This window comes from Pogonomyrmex barbatus, unplaced genomic scaffold (genome assembly GCF_055798465.1).
Source record: "Pogonomyrmex barbatus isolate J1 unplaced genomic scaffold, ASM5579846v1 scaffold5, whole genome shotgun sequence".
In the NCBI taxonomy this organism is placed as follows: Eukaryota; Metazoa; Arthropoda; class Insecta; order Hymenoptera; family Formicidae; genus Pogonomyrmex; species Pogonomyrmex barbatus.
This window is the reverse complement of record NW_028297149.1, coordinates 4,171,397-4,193,233: the sequence shown is the minus strand read 5'-3', so window position 1 is coordinate 4,193,233 and position 21,837 is coordinate 4,171,397. Positions and strand designations below refer to the sequence as shown.

Below are 21,837 nucleotides of genomic sequence, written 5' to 3'. Positions count from 1 at the left end.
CACCAGACACAGAGCATGGTCTTCTTGCCGAAGCGATTTGGTCTTGGTGTTGATGGACCGGCTTCGCCAAGTGAAAGCCACGATTTTTTCCGCTTCGGGTTTTCAAAATAAATCCATTTTTCGTCACTCGTCACAATTCGATACAAAAATGATTTCCTTTCGTGGCGTTGAAGCAGCATTTCACAAGTGACTTTGCGATTTTCCATTTGACGTTCATTCAAATCGTGTGGGACCCATTTACCGAGTTTATTGATCTTTCCCATTGCTCGTAAGCGTCTGCTGATTGTTTCTTATGATACATGTAATGCTTCTGCTAATTGCCGTTGAGTTTGAATTGGGTCATCATCCAATACTCCTGCAATTGCTCGTCTTCGCATTTTTGTGGTCTACCAGAGCGCTCACTGTCTTTCACATTGAAATCACCACTTTTAAATTGTCGAAACCATGTCTCACATGTTCTAATCGATGGAGCGTGTTCATCATATGTTTCTAGCAAACGATGACTTTCAACAGCCTTTTTCTTTTGATTAAATAAAAAAAGCAATGCGTGCCGCAAATGTTCTTTTTCAGGCACAAAACTCGACATGATCACTGAACGATAAAACAAAGACGCTAGTTTTTGGCGGACTCAACTTGTGTGTGTTTTAAATGTCAGACAAACAAAATGATGTATGTGTCAAATTATTTAATACGCTTATTTAATACGCTGCGTACTTTTCGCTGGCGACATCTCTTAGTTAAACCGGAAAAAACTTATGCATACACCTGGTATGTTATACCTTTTTTATTGTAGTACATACTAAAATTTTCTTTCTCGCTTTTGTCAAATTTTAACGTTCACATATTTTGTTTTAAATGTCGCAAATGTACATTGAATTAACAAAAAAGTAGAAAAGTGATGTTTTTTTCTCTTCTTCTCTCCGATATCTTTTCTCTTTTAATTTCCAACATGAAAATAAAATTTGTAATAAGAGAATTTTTCAAATAATTGTAAAAATTGATATTATTGTTTTTGTAAATATAAATATATGTTATATTTAAATATTATATTTATTTCCTGTTTTAATACACTTGTGATAGAAGAACAAGAAATATTAAATGGAAAACGATATTTTGTGTTTTGAATATAACGATATCCTTATTTTAACAGATAATGAAAATTAACACATAATGAACATGAGAATAACTTATGGTTACAGAGATCATCTAGAAATCAAGTATTTATTGAATTATTGAAAATCGCCGAATAAGCCACTCGGGCCATTGGCAAATACGAGCGTACAGCGAGGTGCGACCATTAACGTTACACTCGTACACGATTGCTAAGAGCGCCGTGATGTGTGGTCTACAAATGATCGGATGTTTACTTACAAAGTATACCTCCAAACCCACACTTTGCTTATTCATTTTCTATTTTTCTCTTACTAAAAAATAAATATAATAATTCTTCTTAATATAAACAGATATGTTTAAAAACTGCTAAAGCATTTAAATTATTATAAATAATTGTCTTAAAATTAAACTCCTTTAACATTTTCTATATTATATATTCTTATATATTCTTATATTCTATTTTAGCAGATTGGCTTAACATAACTATATCATTATAGCAAATAGTAGAAAATAGAAGCTTTTATATTGACAGGATTTATTATTTTAAATTTCTGATGCAAGAATATTATTAATATTAATATAAATGTTAGAAGTATAAAACTTATTATTACAGATAAACTTATTATTAAAGACAATTATACCATTTTCAATAACAGAGAATGCAATAAAACTGCAATTTATAAATCATTATAAACGACAATTGCATGTAAATTAAATATATATTTTATATCTCTCTCTTGATATGTTTTATAAATATTTTGAGGGGAATTTGTGAAACGATAAACAAAGTATACGCAAAGATATGCACTAATTAAATAGAAGGATAGATATTAAAACATTAAGTCTGTAACAACTTATTTTAACAATTCAAACACATCTAGTGCAGAATTATCTTATGAAATATTGCATATATCATTATTATTACAATTTCAATACTACGTGTGTAAATAATAAGAGACTATCAAACTTAGAAAAGTGCACTCTTTTCAAATATAGACGGACACTCGCGACATTTTTCGTAATGCTCTCTTCTATCTATAAAAATATTTAATTTAATATTTATTTGATGCAATAGAAAGCAAGCTTTAATCGCACATTCATTTATGTAAATATATCGCGCTCCTTAAAGAATCATGCTGCATACTGATTCATATCTTATACTGTATACTGTAAGTGATTCGTGTATATTGATGTAATATTTCGATTGCCTATCTAAAATAAGGTTGGTCATCAAGTTATTTATGCTAAATAGTTTCACTTGTTATCTTATACAGTTAAACTAATCGCAAATATAGTCATTTATGTACTGTTAATCGCATTTTCCTTGACTTTATAAGGATCCTACAAAGTTGTGATAACGTTTTATTCGGAATCGGTTTTTTTCTTGGTATCCAGATCCAATCGACTATGAAGCGCTTGATAAATGTGACTCTTCAAGACGAAAAAAATGAAGATAAGTACACCTTGGAGGCAATTGAGGATTTCACTTATAAGAAACACTTTGTCCCAGTATTCGTAACTTAAACTTTTTAGTAGAAAAAAATGATACCACCGTGTTATTCCAGCATACTCTCATAACGATGAATAGCTTGATGTTCGTAAGAAATCTATTGAAAAAAAAATGATAGATTTACAACTTTTGATTAAAATAATGTTTAATAAAATAAGTAACATACAATTATTAAAAAATATAAGTAAAAGCAAGATCAAATTTGAATGAATTATATTAGAATTTAGTATTTAAGAACGTATCCTTGCATTTGTTAAAATATCAAAGAGTTTGTTTATCAAATGTTCCCCATTCATGGAATTTTAATTAATAGTGAATAGAAAATTATTTGTAGCTTCCACTTTAAATGCATTTGCACACAATATATAAATTAATATTCTATCAATAATAAATTTTTAATGTATTTGTTACATAAATTCTTAGTATTGTTTTTTATTTAATTTCCCTTGGAAACGAGTTATCCAAACACGCGAAATCACAACGGAAGAAATCGACATTATTTTTTCAAATGTTTAATCAAAACGTATTCGTGAATACATACAATTTTATTATCGCGCTTCTAATTTTATTAGGTGTACAAAAAAGTTCTGAGCTTTAGCTTAGCTTTCATACAACCGAAATAACAATTTAAATTTTAGATATCTTCCCATCCTTTTGCGGTTTTAAAGCGTTGACATTTGGCCTTCTAAAATGCCATACGGTTTGGCATTTAATGTACATAACCTCAAAAATCAGTAGTGTTCACGATGGCAATAACAAAAGAGCATATTTGATTTTCCATCCACTTCGCGTTTCATCTGAAGAAAAATGCTGCTGAAACCACTGCAATGATTTGTGCTGCATATGGAGAGAACGCTGTAAGTCATACTACATGTAAAAGATGGTATTAAAAATTTCGCCAAGGAGATTTCAGTCTTGAAGATGAACCGCTGGACGCCCTCAAAAAAAATTGAAACGGACGAATTGCAAGCACTGCTGGATATAAACTCTGCACAAACTGAAAAGGAGTAGAACAGCTTGGCGTTACGCAGCAAACGTTTACATACGATCGGAAAGATTCAGAAGGAAGGCAGATGGATTCCGCATGAATTGTCCGAAGACAACAAAAATCGTCGGCGTGACACTGCACTCACTTTGCTTTCAAAGTTCCGGAAAAAAGATTTTCTGCACAAAATCATTACAGGCGATGAAAAGTGGATTCTTTATGATAACCTTAAACGTAGAAAATCATGGATTGACCCTGGTCAACCTTCGACATCGACGCCAAAGCTCAATATCCACGCCAAGAAGGTTTTGCTCTGTATCTGATGGGATTGGAAAGGTGTGTTGTATTACGAGTTGTTACAACCGGGTAAAACAATCACGGCAGACCGCTACCAACAACAATTGACCAATTTGAGCGATGCATTAGAAGAAAAGAGGCCATTTACTGGCCAAGGACGTCGTAAAGTGATCTTGCTTCATGATAATGCTCGATCACATGTTATGAAAGCGACTCAGGACCATATCTTTCTTAGGCTGGGAACTTCTCCCGCACGCGGCGTATAACCCAGACATGGCGCCTTCCGATTACTATCTATTCCGGTCGCTGCAGCATCATTTGGCTGATACACATTTCATGAGATTTGAAGAGATACGAAAATGCATTGATGACTTTATCGCTTCGAAACTGGTGAGCTTCTATCGTCAAAGAATTCGCAAGCTACCCGAAAGATGGCAAAAGGTCGTTGATGCAAACGGAGAATATTTCGCTGATTAATATTTTTTTGTTTTTGAATAAAGATTGAATTTTACAAAAAAAAGCTCAGAACTTTTTTGTACACCTAATAATTTTCGATAAAGAATGATCATCGAATTCTTGTATAGTTCGCGATTAACATAATTTCAAGGAAGAATATTCTAATGAAAATAATAAAAATTGAAATATTTCAAAATCACACATTTTGGAGTTGTCCAAAATTTATTTGCATTAATTGCGAACTTGTTGCCAAAGATATTTCTTTCCGTTTACAATTTTCTTTGTAAATATAATCATTCTCGTCCATATTGAGTTGACGGAAAAGCAGAATAACTTACTTCTTCTTGTCGGAATGGAAGCGTTTTCTCCTGGGATCGGCAGGGTCCATAGTCATTTTTTTTATCTCTGCTTTCACCTTATTGCAAAAACGTGACGTGTAAGAATAAAGAATCTTATGTTGGATATCAGCAAAATTATTATTTGGTATGATATAGAAAATCAATGCGCTATATGACTTCTCATTTACTGTAAGATTTAATTTAAAAAATTTAGAAAGAAATATTTCTTGAGAATTACAAAAAACTTAATTGTAATGTACTTAATTGTAACTTAATTGTAATGTAAATATAGAAATATTATTTTTTTTCTAAATTTATATCATTTAATTATTACATTTAACTGTTACATTTGATTAATATTTTATGCAATAATAAAATTAATTTGACGTGTTTCATTACAAAAGATTAATTAAAACATTACACTAAAAATGTAATTCAATAATTCAATAATAATCTAAAACTTTGATAATTTTTCCTTCCCTTTTTTGAATTCTAACAATTATTTATTAAAAGTTTTTGTTACTTGTTGACTATTATTGAATTAGCAATACAAATGATACTTATTACAAGAACTTATTATGGTTTTGTTACACTTTATATATCAAAGTGCAATGATATCTGAATTTACACTAGCAAACGATAAAGTTGTTTAAGAAATCGTTTAAAATTTATCGGATAATTGAAACGATGAACAATTAAAAGGAAACTTTACGTTTGCTTTCTCCTCGATACTCAAATACCACATAAAATTTCTAATTGATACAATTTATTTTATATCAATCTTCGACTTCATCCATTTTCAGCATTTAAATTACAATTACAAATTATAGCAAGATAACGCGAAGAAATACCTAAATCTCTTTTAATATGATCGGTAATCTTTGTGAAAAATTCCATAATTAACGTTGACAAATTGACGTTATATTATCTGAAACAGTTATTGATTGTAAATAACTTATATAATAACCAATAGCTTTCAATGCCAATACGGAGCTACAAATAATATGACAGGATCTCGAGAAGTCGGTGATGATAACCAGAATTGTCACCAAGAGGAAAACGCCCCATGCATATGAACAGTATAACAGGAATCTTTTACTATGCTCATGTGTTTTAGCAATAGTATTCCCGCGTAAGACTCTAGGTATAAAATAGATTACTTCTTTTATTAAGAATAAGAATAAAATAAAGGCATATTCTTGAGAGCAATGTGTGTAGTTTCGAGATATATCTCACGAAAATGTTTCAATAAGAGTGACAAAGAAATTTCTTTAGATTCATTCCACATGTTTGTTAAGATATTTTAAACCGCGATAAAATATAAAATGAATTTAAGGATGCCGACAATAATGAGAAGCAATTAATCGAAATTGCAAATTATTCGGTGAGACATTTCTATAAGAGGTTAACGAGACTGTTACGTCCGGGGGACTTCACGAATTCTTCTCTTTCGGAGAAAGATAACTGCTGCTAATCAAGAAACGAAGCGCCTCGAATGATCTAGAAAGATCCTAAACAAATATACAAAAATTCCTCTTGAAATATATCTCGCTATCAAAAAATAATTTTTCGTGAAAGACAGCTTTGTCAGCGCCGAAAGATTTATAAAATTCGAAATATTAAAAATCAAATTCTTGACGGATGAGAAACGCGTCGGATCATTTGAGGGCGACACTCCCCAAACTGGTGGGGAAACTAAGGAAACGCCAATCAAGAAGAAGCGATTAGCGATCATTGGCGGGTACACCAATGAATAATTGAGGATGTGGAATGGCGGATGAAATTTTCACTAACTAATTCCGTCATTCGCTAGGAAATCCGGAAATAAAAACAATCACAATCCACAGAACACCGCTCCCCTTCTTCCTCTATACTCGCAATTTTTCTAAATTATCATTCGATAACCAACGCGGAAATTCATCACGCCTTCAGATATTCCCACCCTTCCGGAATCCTTTATAAACCGTGACTTGGAGCGGATTGCTCTCTCTTCTCTTCGCTCCACACCTTCACGGACGGGATCATTCGAAGCTGTTGCAGAAATATTCCAGTTAGAATCTGTGCGCGAAACTTTATTTTCTGTGTGATTCACGATCCAGCCAAGACACCTCAGCTCTCGTCAGCCTGCGGCCCGCCACAACAAAAGTAAGTCCGTCTTTATCATTCTTTTCCGCGGTTGACTGGCTGTTTGGTTCGCAAACTTAAATCTTAACTTAATTGTTTCCTTAAATCACTCCCCACATTTCAAATTGGCAAACCGCCATCTGACTCGGTGAAGCTGCCTCTCCCGATTTTTCAACATTTCAAATTAGCAAGCCGCCGATTGACTCGGTGAAGCTGCCCTACCACGATTCCTCAATTCTTTTACCTCTCTCAAATTCACTCACCCTCTCTCTAACTTAACTCTTACACTTATCATAGTGAACCAAACGAAAGTAACAGCCATCCCGAATAAATAAACGAAGCGGGCATTGTGACATCATCGGGAGAAATAAAACAGCGAATTCGTCGCGAAACTGAACACGCCGGGAAACTCGCGGAACGGTTAATCAAGATAAAACCAAGACTCGCGAATATTTCTTTACAAGACTATGCCACCGCCCTCCGCTCCGCAGAATTCGAGAATCAGTGCACTCCAGAGAACTTCGACGTGGAGAAGTTCTACCAGCTCGTCCGCCAATTTCCTCGCTCTCCCACTCATCCACCACCGGGAGTTTTTTACATAAAAAGAAAATTTAAGCCCGACAACCAATTTTGGAAACAAATCTCGAAACATCAACTTCACGATACTATCCCAATGTACATTTCCCGTGACCCTCTTCCCTATCCCGTTCTCGTGAAAGCTTTCCGCAGCCCTAATCCTCCGCCACACCTTCAACCCGATCCCGTTGACATGCTCGCCATAAGTAGCTTTTTGTTCCAATTAGAGCAATTGGGAATTTAGAGACCGGATTTTCAATTATATAAAGTTTTGTGTATGAAAGTGTTGTAAACAATGATTTTTGCAAATTTTTTGCAAATGAAAGTTTTGTACTGAATTTTCGACTATATAAGTATTTTGTAAATGAAAGTTTTGTACCGGATTTTCAACTATATAAGTTTTTGTAAATGAAAGTTTGGTACCGGATTTCGACTATATAAGTCTTTTGTAAATGAAGATTTTGTAAACAAAAGTTTTCCATGTAACGAAAATATTCAAATGTACACTCTAACATTCGTATTCGATTGCTATTTCATAGGACCGTAGAGTTAAGATATCTGTATTTTCTTCTTTTTATTATTAAATCATAGTTAACCCGAATTGCGTTCCAATTTATTTATTTTAAAAGAAAATCTTGACCCTGAACCATTCTCGGGCCCTTGAAGATCGCATGAGGTCCATCCCTGATTAAAGAGATTCGGTTCTCTGAATCTTAAAACGGACCACCGACCGCGCTAGCGCAGGTAAAGGTTATAACGTCATCGACGTTGATCCGTTCCCTGTGTTCTTAAGGCGCGTTCGACTCGCGGATCGACTCCACGACATCAATCTGGGAGAGCAAAAACAGTTCCGTGCGTCCACCCGAGTTTCTCCTAACCAAAAATATTAGCTCTCCTCTCGAACCTCGGACGTAACAAGACAATTGAGACAATACCAAGATAATCATTGGATAAATAAAAAAATAAAATTTTCCACAATGTCTTTTTCTTAACAAACTTTACTCGTCATAAAATTATAAAAAAAAAACGCCTCCTAATTTATTCAGAAATCATCTATAAAAGAAATTATTATTAATTTTATTTTTAAATTTTATATTCATCCAGTTTTCTGATTATGTCAGTTATGTTGTCTCGATGGCGCGATCATTTAAGACTCGAACGTCCGCCAAATGTCGAAACACATTACATTCAGCCAGGTAAATGCCGATAGCCAAGCAAAAAGTAGGAGGTAACCTGAAAAAATAGTTACTTGTTTTTATTTTCTTAACGTAAATATTGGTGCAAGTAATATTTTTGAGAGAATTTTTTGCTCAACATTTTTATCTTCTATATAAAGGTTATAGGTTATAATTTTTTATATAAAAAATAGGAAAATTTATTAATTTATATTGATTTAAGATTAATTTTTTTGTATTTAATTATGCAATCTTCACGTTTATGATGAAATTGAATTCTTAAGTTATATGAGATAATAGATTACAAATAAATTAATATAAAATTGTAAGATCTGGAAAACTATTTTAGAAGTTTTAGTCCTGCCTTAATCGAATTTTTCCATAAGACATCCTTTCTATCGATTTCATAGTCGACAATCGATTCTTTGCACGTGGGTGGATCTTCGATAATTATCACTGTAGGATCTGCATCAGATTCATTTAGCAAAAATGTTACGAATCTCTCTGATTTGTTTAATTGAGAGACGCAAGCTTTCATGCGGCTGTCGTATGCAGTCGTAAGGACAACATTTTCTGAAGTACGCGAGTTGCGGAAAAAATGTGTTACTTTTTTCCAGCTGTCGATCTTTGTTCAATCGACAATAAACGACTATTATGATGCTTTTTCCAGTTGTTTGTTCGTGAAATATATCAAAACAAGCTGGCACCTACAAGTAGTTTATTAGATTTATAGAGTACTTTTTTTTAATGATATTAATGACGATATTTTTGAAATAGCCGATTATATCAATAATATTATTATTGTTATGATAATACCAACATGTAAATTTTGAAGTGTAGAATTACACTTCTAATATATTAAATATTAGATCTTCTTTTTAAATTTTTTTATTTTTTATATTTTATTTTTTTTATTTTTTATTTTATTTTAAAATTAAAATACTTTTTTGCATAAATATATATTTATTTAACTTTTATTATTTACCTTTCTACATGTATTCTTCATGAGGAAAAATGCACCACAACTATTCAGTAAATTAAAGAAGTAATTAATATTTGATTAATTAATTGATGTTTTAATCTAAAGAGACGTTTTTACCTGTTTCAGGAATAATTAGTGTAATTTTTATAATTAACCCGAGAACAATCACTTCATTTTTTTGCGTAAACAGTCACCTAGTGACTTTTTTCACCCCAATTAAAAGTCAAAATTGTTATTCATTACATATTGTAAATTATTGATTGTCTATAATTTATTAATATCTAAAGACATTATAAATATAGGTTTAATCAACATTTTTTGAAAAAAATGAGAAGAAATCAAGAAAATAATAAACAAATGGAAAAAGAAGTTAGCTATGGTTAAATAGCTGTAATGTAAGTTTCATTTTTTCGACGCTGGGGTGTAGAAAATATTCCAAGTGATTATTCTTGGGTTAAGAACTGTTGAAATTACTCTAATTATAAAAAATATTTTCTGTCTTTCTATCTTATTATAAATTTAGTCTAAGTTAAAGTTAAGTAAATTTAGTCTTATTATAAATTTAGTCTTATTATAAATTTTTTAAATGTGTTTCTTTTTATTTTTTATTAAAAAAATTTAAATTCTACTTCACCATATATCAAAATATCACACAATTTTTCAATATAATAATAAGAACAAGAAAAATCAAAATGTAACTCGCAAAATAAACAACAACAAAAAGTGTCATTTAATTCTATTTTTTATTATGCGTTTTATCGTGAATTTTAATTATACACCTTATTAAAAATTAAAGAAAATATTTTTTTCTAACTTCTTTATTGAAGATATTTGATTTCTACCTAGTTAAGTATCAATCATCAAATATGCAGTTCTCCTTAAAGATTAGAGTAGAGGATTAATTCAATTATTACTCACAATTTACCTCCAAAATAATGTTGGAATCGAAAGCATCGAATGACGTTATCACACAATTTTTGGGTTCGTCGCACTGAGGAATTCCTTGGAAATGTCGCGGCAGTATTCCAATAGTGAATGTAAAGCTCCGTCGCATTTATTGGCTCCAAAATGCATTCCACAATGAAATATCGTGATAAAACTTCGCCTAGAGGACAAGATTTCGCCAGGTGCAATTCCGATGATACTCTCATCGAAAATAACATTAACCTGAACAAAACGAGCCTGTACATTGTGGACATAATCATATAAAAATGCAATTACTTTTTTACCCAATGCAAATAATTTTTCCTAACTGTTATCCCTCTTCTATATTGGATATTGCTCGATGTCTAAATTACTATAATATTTCCTGGTTATATATTTTCTTTATCTTTCAATTACCAAAATCACGCTCTAGTTTTTATTTTATGCTTGCATCTTCTTTTTCCTATTCTATATATATTTTATTTTAGTTTTTGTAAAAATATGGTTCTATACTAATTTATGAATTTATTGTCGCTACCCTTTTCTCTTTTTCAGAACAGACTTTGCTTTCTGCATAGATTATCTTAAATTATATATTTAAACCAATTCCTTGAAGTACACACTTAAATCGATGCATATGAAAACTTATTGTTGTGCTAGTCTTATTACAATTAAATTAATATTCACTTGCACACACCATTTACTTTTTGTTTCGTGTTTTGAGTCTTACATTTCATGTGTTGTCTTAAACTACGTTTGCCAGTATTTGAATTTGAATAGAACTTCCATGTAAATTAAACAGATTATATTCGTACAAAACAGATTATATAATTTGGATTATATTGCATTTGATATCATATAATTATATAATATCATATTATTAAGTTTTTGGCAATCTCTCTTATTTCTATTTCTTTTATAAAGAAATCAGATATTTAAAATTTATGACTTCTTTAAGTTAAATCTTTATGTATAATTTCTTTCCTTATTTTTGTTTATTTCTCATTTATCTGTAGAAAATTTACAGATAAAATTCTATGTAACGTATCACAATACAAGTAAGTTCATTAATCAATTTGCTTATTCGCACTTGACGATCACCTCTTCTAACAATTGCAAAATGATAATATATGACTCCTTTTTTTATGTATCAATTGTTTCATCTTTCTGGAAGTGGAATTAAATAATTGCTTGCGCAATTTTCATCCGCGCGATTAAGATATTGTCTCTATATTAAGGACACTTTCAAGCGATCGATTTTACAACATCACCCTTTACCCATCCAGGGTAATGTTACTATTAATACAATTATCTTTCCGCGTTCGTATATCGCGTGCGAAAAATGTAAACGCGCTCTTAGTACTGCGATTCGTACGCAATCCACAATGTAATCGAACTGAGAATTACTTTCGTAAGAAATTAAATATATTTGTGATATCTTTTATGTGCTTCTTTAGAACATATTTCTTTTCTTTATTTTTATTCATAATATATAATACATATTTTTCCTTTATATATATTTCCTTTATATAAGAAAATGATTACATTATACATAATCCATGCATTATTAAACGATATTGTCCTTTAGAATGATATTGTGTACATTTCTTCCTATTATTTTTTTATTATGACTTCCAGCAAAATTACTGGCTGATATTATTTATCGTAAGATATATTATCATTATCACATAATATTTATTATTCATTCTATTTACATCGTGGTTTGAAAATTATCTAACATAACTAACAATTACTGAAAGAAAGGCAACTTCCAATTTCATTAATTTTTTTATTCTTTATGACAATATATGAAGCTTTTTCTTTATTGTGGCACTAGAACGCAGTAAAATTTTCTATTTCGTTTTCATCAAACTTAAAACATATATATTACACTTACTATGGCTCGCATTAATATTCGGACATCACAGTGTTTGTGAGATTGTTTTATATTTGTTTATAATAATGTTATTGAATTAATTGTTTCTTAATATATTAAAATATTTCTTGTAGTTAATAGAAACATAAACTTTATTTATTTAAGGCTCGGTTCTCTTGCGGCGCGACATGGGTTGTGTGACATCAGAGGCGAGAAATGACATGTAAAAAGTTTCTTGCATCGTATAGCTTTATCTTATACTTTTCCCTTAAAAACATGATATTTTCGTATTCTTAAAGGGATCCTAAAGCGAAGGACGAACTCCGACGGCCGTCCGTTAATGCCATCTAAACGGAATTAAAGAAATGTCGGTAACGATCGACAATTTAAAAAGTCAATATTATCGACAATTTAAAAAGTCTATATTATCGACATGACTAATTCCGTTTACTCATATTAATTTTTACCTTATCATTTTACTAAATAAATGAAAACACATGTATATATTGTATACATGTATTGTCAATGCAGTAGTCATTCTTCACGACGTTCGCTATGTCCAACATCTTTATAGACCAGGATACGAAGAACACTACATATATTTTTCTCAAAGAGAACATGTATATATTGCATATACGTAGTGAAGCGATTCTTTGCTATAAAAAGACATGACTATTTGTACTATGTACTATTGCTATTGACTAGTTGTCTACGATATCTAGTACAAATATGTATATAATTTTATTAGATTTTGCGATAACATTGCATATTCCACTACACTACATATTAGATTTATATATGTAATTTAGAAGATGTGTGTGTATGTATGTGTGTGTGTGTGTGTGTGTGTGTGTGTGTGTGTGTGTGTGTGTGTGTGTGTGTGTGTGTGTGTGTGTGTGTGTGTGTGTGTGTGTGTGTGTGCGCGCGCGCGCGCGCGCGCGCTACCAACTGTCAGAACTGACGCTTCTGGCATTCGTTTTGCAAATACCGTTAGAACAGATGCTTCTGATTATAGTTTTTATCAGTACCGTCCAAATAGACGCTTCTGATTTTTATTATTCGAATCATACTATAGTATTATAATATCGAATGGACTTCTTTATTCTTATGAGAATGCAATTAATAATTTTTTTTTGTCTTTCTGATTGTTTACAGATAATTTTTTATAATAACCAGTACTGTCAGAACTGACGCTTCTGGCATTTATTTTGCAAGTACCGTCAGAACAGACGCTTCTGATTATAATTTTTATCAGTACCGTCCAAATAGACGCTTCTGACATTGACGAAACACTTTTCACCATGACACTAATTATAAGAATATAATTATGGATAAAATAGTTATGAAAAGAGCGCTTTCTTCCGAGCACATAACTTCGTGTCACGCTCTGTCTCGATTCTAATTGTTTTGACCATATCGCGACGGGTTCACGTGTGTGAGGCACACAAAAGACGAGACACGTACATGTGCATTCGGCGCTTGGCAACGTGGGTTGGCCGAAGAGAATAGAAATATCATCCTACTCTCTCGCACCGAAGCGCCGTGAGTAGAGAATGGGAATATTGTACTCTCTCGCGCTCGCGACGCGTATGAGAAAGAAATAGAATATTATCGTATTCTTTCGCGCAGTATGCACCGTGCAATGGTCCAGCGTCTTTTGATTATCGTTCATTATTGCTAATGTAGTATAGCGAAAGAATTAAAAAAAATAAACAGACATTAACAATGCATGAAAAGAAACGAAAATCGTTATATGTAATTGTATATAATTTTATGTATAAAAATTATAATAAATGTGTAATAAATAAGAATGTCTATGAAATTATTTTTTCAGTATAAATGTATGTTTCGAAAGTCTTCAAGAAATTCACAGTTTGAGTAATTACTTACAAATTCGACAAAACATTTATTGAACGATAAATGAAATAATCAAATTATATTATTTCTTCTTTCTTTCTCCTTTTTGTTTGATATAAGCAAAAATATGCGCAACTTGTTAAATTTATAATTAATTATCTGAAATATAAATTTTCTATTTCTAAGAGTCGGAATATATACAATAAGAGTGTAATAAGAAAATAATTTCGTACTTATTCTCACTCACTTATTAGACTCTTTAGTTATTATAATTTTATAAAATTATATAACAGGTCATTATGAGTATGACAAGTAAAGCTATAACAATTTTTTAATTTTTTCCTACATTATTTTCATACTGCTGTAAGAATTAGACGACCGTAAGCGGTCATGAAAGAGATTCGGAATATAAACACTAACAGAGAAGAGCCGTCGTGGTCGTGCAGACTAAGTGTCGGATTGGTAGACGAGGGATCCCGAGTTCAAATCCAGTCGGTCTCCGTTAATTTTTTCCGAATCTAATAGATATCTTTCAATCTCAGAAGTGGGATTCAGCCTATGTTACCTCAGAGAAGATTCAGCCTATGTTACCTGACAAGTCGATCGTTCAGGAGTGAACGGAAAAAGTCGGGGGTAGTACTCCAAAGTCGTTGTCGGTCGTTCAAGAGAAATGAACGGGAAAAAAGTCGTGGAGTAGTACTCCAAAGGAGTCGTGTCGGTCGTTCAAGAAAGTGATCGAAAGTCGGGAGCAGAAGCTCCAAGTTTCGGATAAAAATCCGATAGAGGAAGACTCGGTACATTCGGGACGAATGTAATACCAGAATGGCCGAACTGTAAGAATTAGACGACCGTAAGCGGTCATGAAAGAGATTCGGAATATAAACACTAACAGAGAGGAGCCGTCGTGGTCGTGCAGACTAAGTGTCGGATTGGTAGACGAGGGATCCCGAGTTCAAATCCAGTCGGTCTCCGTTAATTTTTTCCGAATCTAATAGATATCTTTCACTGCTTACTCTTTTTAATTTATATATATTTTTATATATATTTATATATATTTTTTTACTATATATATTACTTTTTACTATATATATCAACAATAACGAGCGGTGACTAGATAACGTCGAAGACGTTCGATGACCGGTGCATGGAGCGCGAAAGAGTACGATAATATTTCTATTTCCTTCTCATACGCGTCGAGAGCGCGAGAGAATATAACGATATTCCTATTCTTTACTCACAGAGCATCGGTGCGAGAGAGTAGGATGCTTTGTATTCTCTTCGGCCAGCCAACGTGCTGAGCGTCGAGCGCACATGTACGTGCCTCGCTTGGTGTGTGGGGGGGGGAGAGGGGTGCTTCGCATCGGTCCTATATTATACCGACTTCGAGAAATAAATTTATCGGAAATAAATTTGATGTGCGACAGTAAAAAAGAGAATAAATTATGTAATAAATTGTTGTGTAATAATACAATAAAGTATAGTCCTTTTCGCAAATATGCTGTTGCATGTTTTGTTAACTATGTATACAATCAATCATGTATACAATAAAAATATCAGAATCGAAACGATGACCAACGAAGTTCTACGTTGATAGAGTGCAATATATAAGATTTTTTATATGTTTATAAGCTGGAGTTTGATCCCCAGCCACTTTCCATTAGGAGATATGCTATTTGCTCATATCTTCTTTTTTTTATCTTTCTTACAACATAAAATATACGACTAATGTCTGACAAATTTAATTAGAATAAAAAATTTTTAATACAACATTTTATTTGCAAAATAAAATGTTATTAAAAATTTTTTATTTTAATTAAATTATTCAGATATCAGTTGTATATTTTATGTTGTAAGAAAGATAAAAAAAAGGAAGTATGAGTGGATAGCATAATCTCCTAGCGGAGAGTGACTGGGAATCGAGCTTTTCGCACGATAAGTCTCATACGTTACCACTCTACCAACATAGAACTTCGATCATCATTTCGATTCTGATATTTCTATTGTATACATGATTGAAATAGTTGACAAAATGTACGATAGATATATTTGCGAAAATTTCTTTTCTAAGTTACAATTTACCTATTAAAAGTTAGCCCCCCACTTTTAGAAATAACTTATATAAGAAGAGAGGGTCGCGTGTGCGTCACGGCGGGGCCCGACCACGAACCAGTCGTGAAAACTCGTAATTATTTTGCGAAAAAATACCACCTCAGCCAGGAATCGAACCTGGATCTCCTGCTTACCGGGTAGGCATCTTATCCTTTCGACTACCGAGGCATGTGATAATATTTATCGCAAATAACGTGTTTAGAATAACACGTCAACAATACAATGATATATATATATATATATATATATATATATATATATATATATATTACAATATACACATATACATATATTCTTTCGAATCCCCACGACCGGTACTCCAGAGAGATGATGGTCCTATTCTCTCGATGGATGCAGGTCGGACTGCAGCGGCGACACTCTCCAACGCCATTGGCAAATATACAAATAATCCTCCTGGAGCACGACAGGAGAGATTGCATCAAGCATGGCTCGAGCCCCCGAATAAGAAGGGAGGGTGTGCGTCACGGCGGGGCCCGACCACGAACCAGTCGTGAAAACTCGTAATTATTTTGCGAAAAAATACCACCTCAGCCAGGAATCGAACCTGAATCTCCTGCTTACCGGGCAGGCATCTTATTCTTTCGACTACCGAAATAACTTTTGAGAGTTGTGCTGAATTGTGCTAGGTTTGTGCTACATTGTGCTCGAATTTTAAAACCATAATGTGAAAAATGTCATAAAAAATGAAAAAAAAACGACATTTTAGGCTAGCCTCCCACTTTGCGATTTTTTTAATTTTCTCGATTGTGCTAGGTTGTGCTAGGTTGTGCTAACATTGTGCCAAAATATTATCTTTAAAAAATAATAACAATAGAAGTTATGATAAAAAATAGATTTGGGAAAAAAAATATATAAATGACATTTATTCTTATATCAGTCATCTAAAGAGAATGCAAATGCATATCTAATATATATTCGCTTAACACAAATCGGTACAATCGTCGGTTTCGTCAGCAGAACGATATGAAGGGCACTTTACTCTTGAGCGCGACCCTTCGCGCACGCATTTTTTGTTAAAAATTCGGATTTGTAATTATTGGATGTTCATAATACTGCATATCTGAGTTGTGATAGCCTAGCACAAGTTGGCACAACCGTCGGTTTCGTCAGCACAACGATATGAAGGGTACTTTACTCTTGATCGCGGCCCTTCGCGCACGCATTTTTTGTTAAAAACTCGGGTTTGTAATTATTGGATATTCATAATACTGCATATCTGAGTTGTGCTAGCCTAGCACAAGTTAGCACAACCATAACTTTCGTCAGCACAACGATATAAAGGGCACTTTACTCTTGCATATCTGAGTTGTGCTATGGTGCTATGCTGTGTTATGGTTGTGCCAACTTGTGCTAGGCTAGCACAACTCAGGTATGCAGTATTATGAATATCCAATAATTACAAACTCGAGTTTTTAACAAAAAATGCGTGCGCGAAGGGCCGCGATCAAGAGTAAAGTACCCTTCATATCGTTGTACTGACGAAATCGACGGTTGTGCCAACTTGTGCTAGGCTAGCACAACTCAGATATGCAGTATTATGAATATCCAATAATTACAAATCCGAGTTTTTAACAAAAAATGCGTGCGCGAAGGGCCGCGTTCAAGAGTAAAGTGCCCTTTATATCGTTGTGCTGACGAAAGTTATGGTTGTGCCAACTTGTGCTAGGCTAGCACAACTCAGGTATGCAGTATTATGAATATCCAATAATTACAAACCCGAGTTTTTAACAAAAAATGCGTGCGCGAAGGGCCGCGCTCAAGAGTAAAGTGCCCTTCATCGTTCTGCTGACGAAACCGACGATTGTGCCGATTTGTGCTAAGTGAATATATATTAGATATGCATTTGCATACTCTTTAGATGACTGATATAAGAATAAATGTCATTTATATATTTTTTTTCCCAAATCTATTTTTTATCATAACTTCTATTGTTATTATTTTTTAAAGATAATATTTTGGCACAATGTTAGCACAACCTAGCACAACCTAGCACAATCGAGAAAATTAAAAAAATCGCAAAGTGGGAGGCTAGCCTAAAATGTCGTTTTTTTTCATTTTTTATGACATTTTTCACATTACGGTTTTAAAATTCGAGCACAATGTAGCACAAACCTAGCACAATTCAGCACAACTCTCAAAATAAGTTATTTCTAAAAGTGGGGGGCTAACTTCTAATAGATTTACAATTTGTACATTTGCCTTATACGTTACGCAAGGCAAAGACACGATGTCTTATTTCGACGAATATAAAAATTTTGCAGCTTTGCATGTACAAAATGATATATTTCGCACTTCTATTGCAAGATCTGTCAACTACAATTATTGCTCTACTTATTATTTTATATCTGCGCCAAGCATATATATACGTAAAATCATACACAATCTATTCAAGTCTCAAACTTTTTTTTCTAAGCTTTTTCTAAGCTAACTTTTTTTCAATCATAAATCCAAAAATATAATATTGTTTATTCATCTAGTCCGAAGTGCGGAACGTATTCATTTTATATATATGTACTATAGAATTTTTGTATTAAGGAAATGAAGATTTAATGTAACAGCTGTACGAGCTAAAATTACGTGAATTTTTTAATTTTTTTTTTTATTTACTTGTTAAATCGATTGTCCCGCATATTCTTTTTGTGCGTATTTTAATTGCCTGAAAGAATTTTGCAATCTGTCAAGCCAATAAAAAGTTCTTTGGTACATTATAATGTATCGGTAATTCCCATCACTTTAAGAAGCAGAAAGTAAGATATCTGTCCAAAAAATCTCGTAAAAGTAAAATAATTCTTGAAACAATGATACACTGCTTAACTATCAAAAATTACCAGATCACTAGATCTAATTGTTTCTGATAGTTGAGCAGTGATCATTATTCCAAGAATTATTTTACACTTTTATGTGATTTCTTGGACAGCTATCTTACTTTCTGGTATTTTTTAAGTTTTAAGAATATGAAAATATCATGTTTTTAAGGGAAAAATACAAGATAAAGCTATACAACACAAGAAATTTTTTACATACCATTTCTCGCTTCTGACGTCATAATTCAATATGGCTGCAGAAAGACAACCAACGAGCCTTAACGCACAAAGTTTTTTATATAATAAGTGATAAACTAAATAATGTCAAAATTTAACATCGTAAAAATATTCGGACAATAAGCAAATACATAAATATATACATTTTTTAACAATATTATTGAAGTATTAATATTTTGTAGGTTGTTTTATGATTTCCTATAAACATTTGGACATATTAGATATAATTTTGTTTAAATATTTTTTTATAATACGTCCCCATTCTTCTGATAACGTTTCTTTCAATTCCGTTATTGTTCTTATGCGTATTGTTCGAATGTTACGATCCAACTGATGATAAATCGGATTTAAATCCGATGATTGAGGAGAAGGGTGAACTAGATAATAATTGAATAAAATAACAATAATATAATAATAATTATGATATCATAATTTTGAAAAAGAATTAAAGCTATCACTTGGGTTTTAGAATAAGAAGATTTTAATGGGAATACAAAGATACGAATCATTGATTGATTTATATTTTTTAAAAGCAACTGTACATTTAACTTTCAAAGTAATAAAACTATAATTTGGCGTCACATTTTTTATATCAAATCCTTTATATAAATGATATACATATTAGGGTTGTGTATTAGATACTACTTGAATTTAATAAAATTTTGATATAACATTTAGATTTAAATAGGAAAACTCTTAAGTGCAAAGATATGTACTTAGATTTTATTTCTATTTTTTTATGATCTTGAATACTTAAATAAATGCGATTTAGATAAATCTTACTATTCTTGATATCCTTTTTTTACCTTTTTGTAAAAAAGTAATTTTATAGTGATATCAGACATTTTGTAATATTAACCATCTTTCTATGTTCGAAAAGCGTATCTTGACACTTTTATACTTAACATTTTTTTCTATAATAAGCACAACTTAAGAGAGTAAATAGGATAGAGAATGAAAAAACAAGCGAGATAACATATTTTCTCTTTTTCTACACGTCCGATTGGCGGTCGACGATATCGTTGAGTTTCACGGCGAATTTGACAATTGCTGATAATTCATTTCGGAGTGTAAGTGATGTTTGTATGACATAATTTATTATCTTGTAGGTAAATTCTAAGCAATATGAGTACTGTCATTTTGAATGCTGTTCATTTTGAATTATATTTTTTATTGTATTATACTGTTACGTATATATATGTTTATGCTTTTTTTAATGTTTAATATTTTTCCTTAATTTAAAATTTGAATTTCAGGATGTTGTTTTACAATTTTTTTCTGAATATCCTGAAAATGTATGATACATGTAATTTTAGTACAAGTGCAATATATTTTTTTATACTTTTATTAATATAATTTCATTAAAAAGATAATTCAGTTTTATGAATAGATATTAAATTTCTCTTTTTGATATATTGTTTAAACAAATATATCATAATATGGTCAAGAGTTGCACAACAATCTGTACAAACCATAATACCTAAACACTTTTAGTTTTGATTTCTGAAAAAAAGCACAAACGCATATGTAAAAGGACAATATCAAAATGACAGTATTTATATTGTTTCTTATCTATCTGCAAAATAACAGATTATAATACATAAATTTATGTAGATAAATTTATATAGATTATAACATAAATTTATGTAGACATTATATGATTTGATCGTTTTAATTTTGTTATGTTTAATTTTGTTATATTTTATAGAATTAATATTTTTTTCGAGCATATAAAATATTATGTTCTCGGTTGACTTGACATCCGAGACACTACCGTGTCTCCTGATTATTTTAAAAATACAAGTTTAATTAATAAATTAAAATATAATGGGATATAACATTATTTTATCACATATTCGACATACATACCTGCATTTTTTGTCTGTATATACTGCTAGTTTTTATGATAGTAATATTTTTCTTTGTCGATTATATTTTATGTCGAATGTTGTAAGAAAGGTATGCTCAAAGTAGATAATAATTATGGTGTAATAGAAAAAAGAAAATAATTAAAAGGAGAATATAAAATTTTATTTTATAAAAAGTTATAAAAGGATTTTAAATTGAACTAAATTGTTGTTTGAATGAAATTTATTTGTATATCTAATATTTACTAGTATTAAGATATAAGCACTATAATGCATTAAATCTAAATATTTATACATTATATTTTAAATCTATGAGAATTTAATGTATGATTCGCATAAATGTTTAAATGTGTAATTCGCATATAATATTAAAGATTAAAGAATAAATAACAAATATGATATTAAATTTAAACAATATAAAATTTATTTTTATTTTATTTTAGTTAAGTTTACAATATAAATATATGTAGATAATAACGATATTTGAAAAAAAAATATAAAAAATATGTCTTGTGAATATGTCTTTACAGATAGGAATAAATTATAAAGATAGATATAGATATAGATATATATTCTTAGCACAGA

The 21,837-nt window shown here is 31.4% G+C and overlaps 1 pseudogene across 1 annotated transcript in view; it reads right to left on the bottom strand.

Annotated features, from left to right (window-relative positions):
* Positions 1 to 984: 984 nt before the first annotated feature.
* LOC148935365 (G protein-coupled receptor Mth-like) overlaps positions 985 to 21,837 on the bottom strand; it is a 29,848-nt pseudogene continuing 8,995 nt past the window's right edge. The window contains exons 2-3 of the transcript XR_016140343.1: positions 4,700 to 4,886; positions 985 to 2,720 (exon numbers count right to left, since the gene is read on the bottom strand). The product of XR_016140343.1 is annotated as a G protein-coupled receptor Mth-like (transcript). The remainder of the gene's footprint in view (positions 2,721 to 4,699; positions 4,887 to 21,837) is intronic.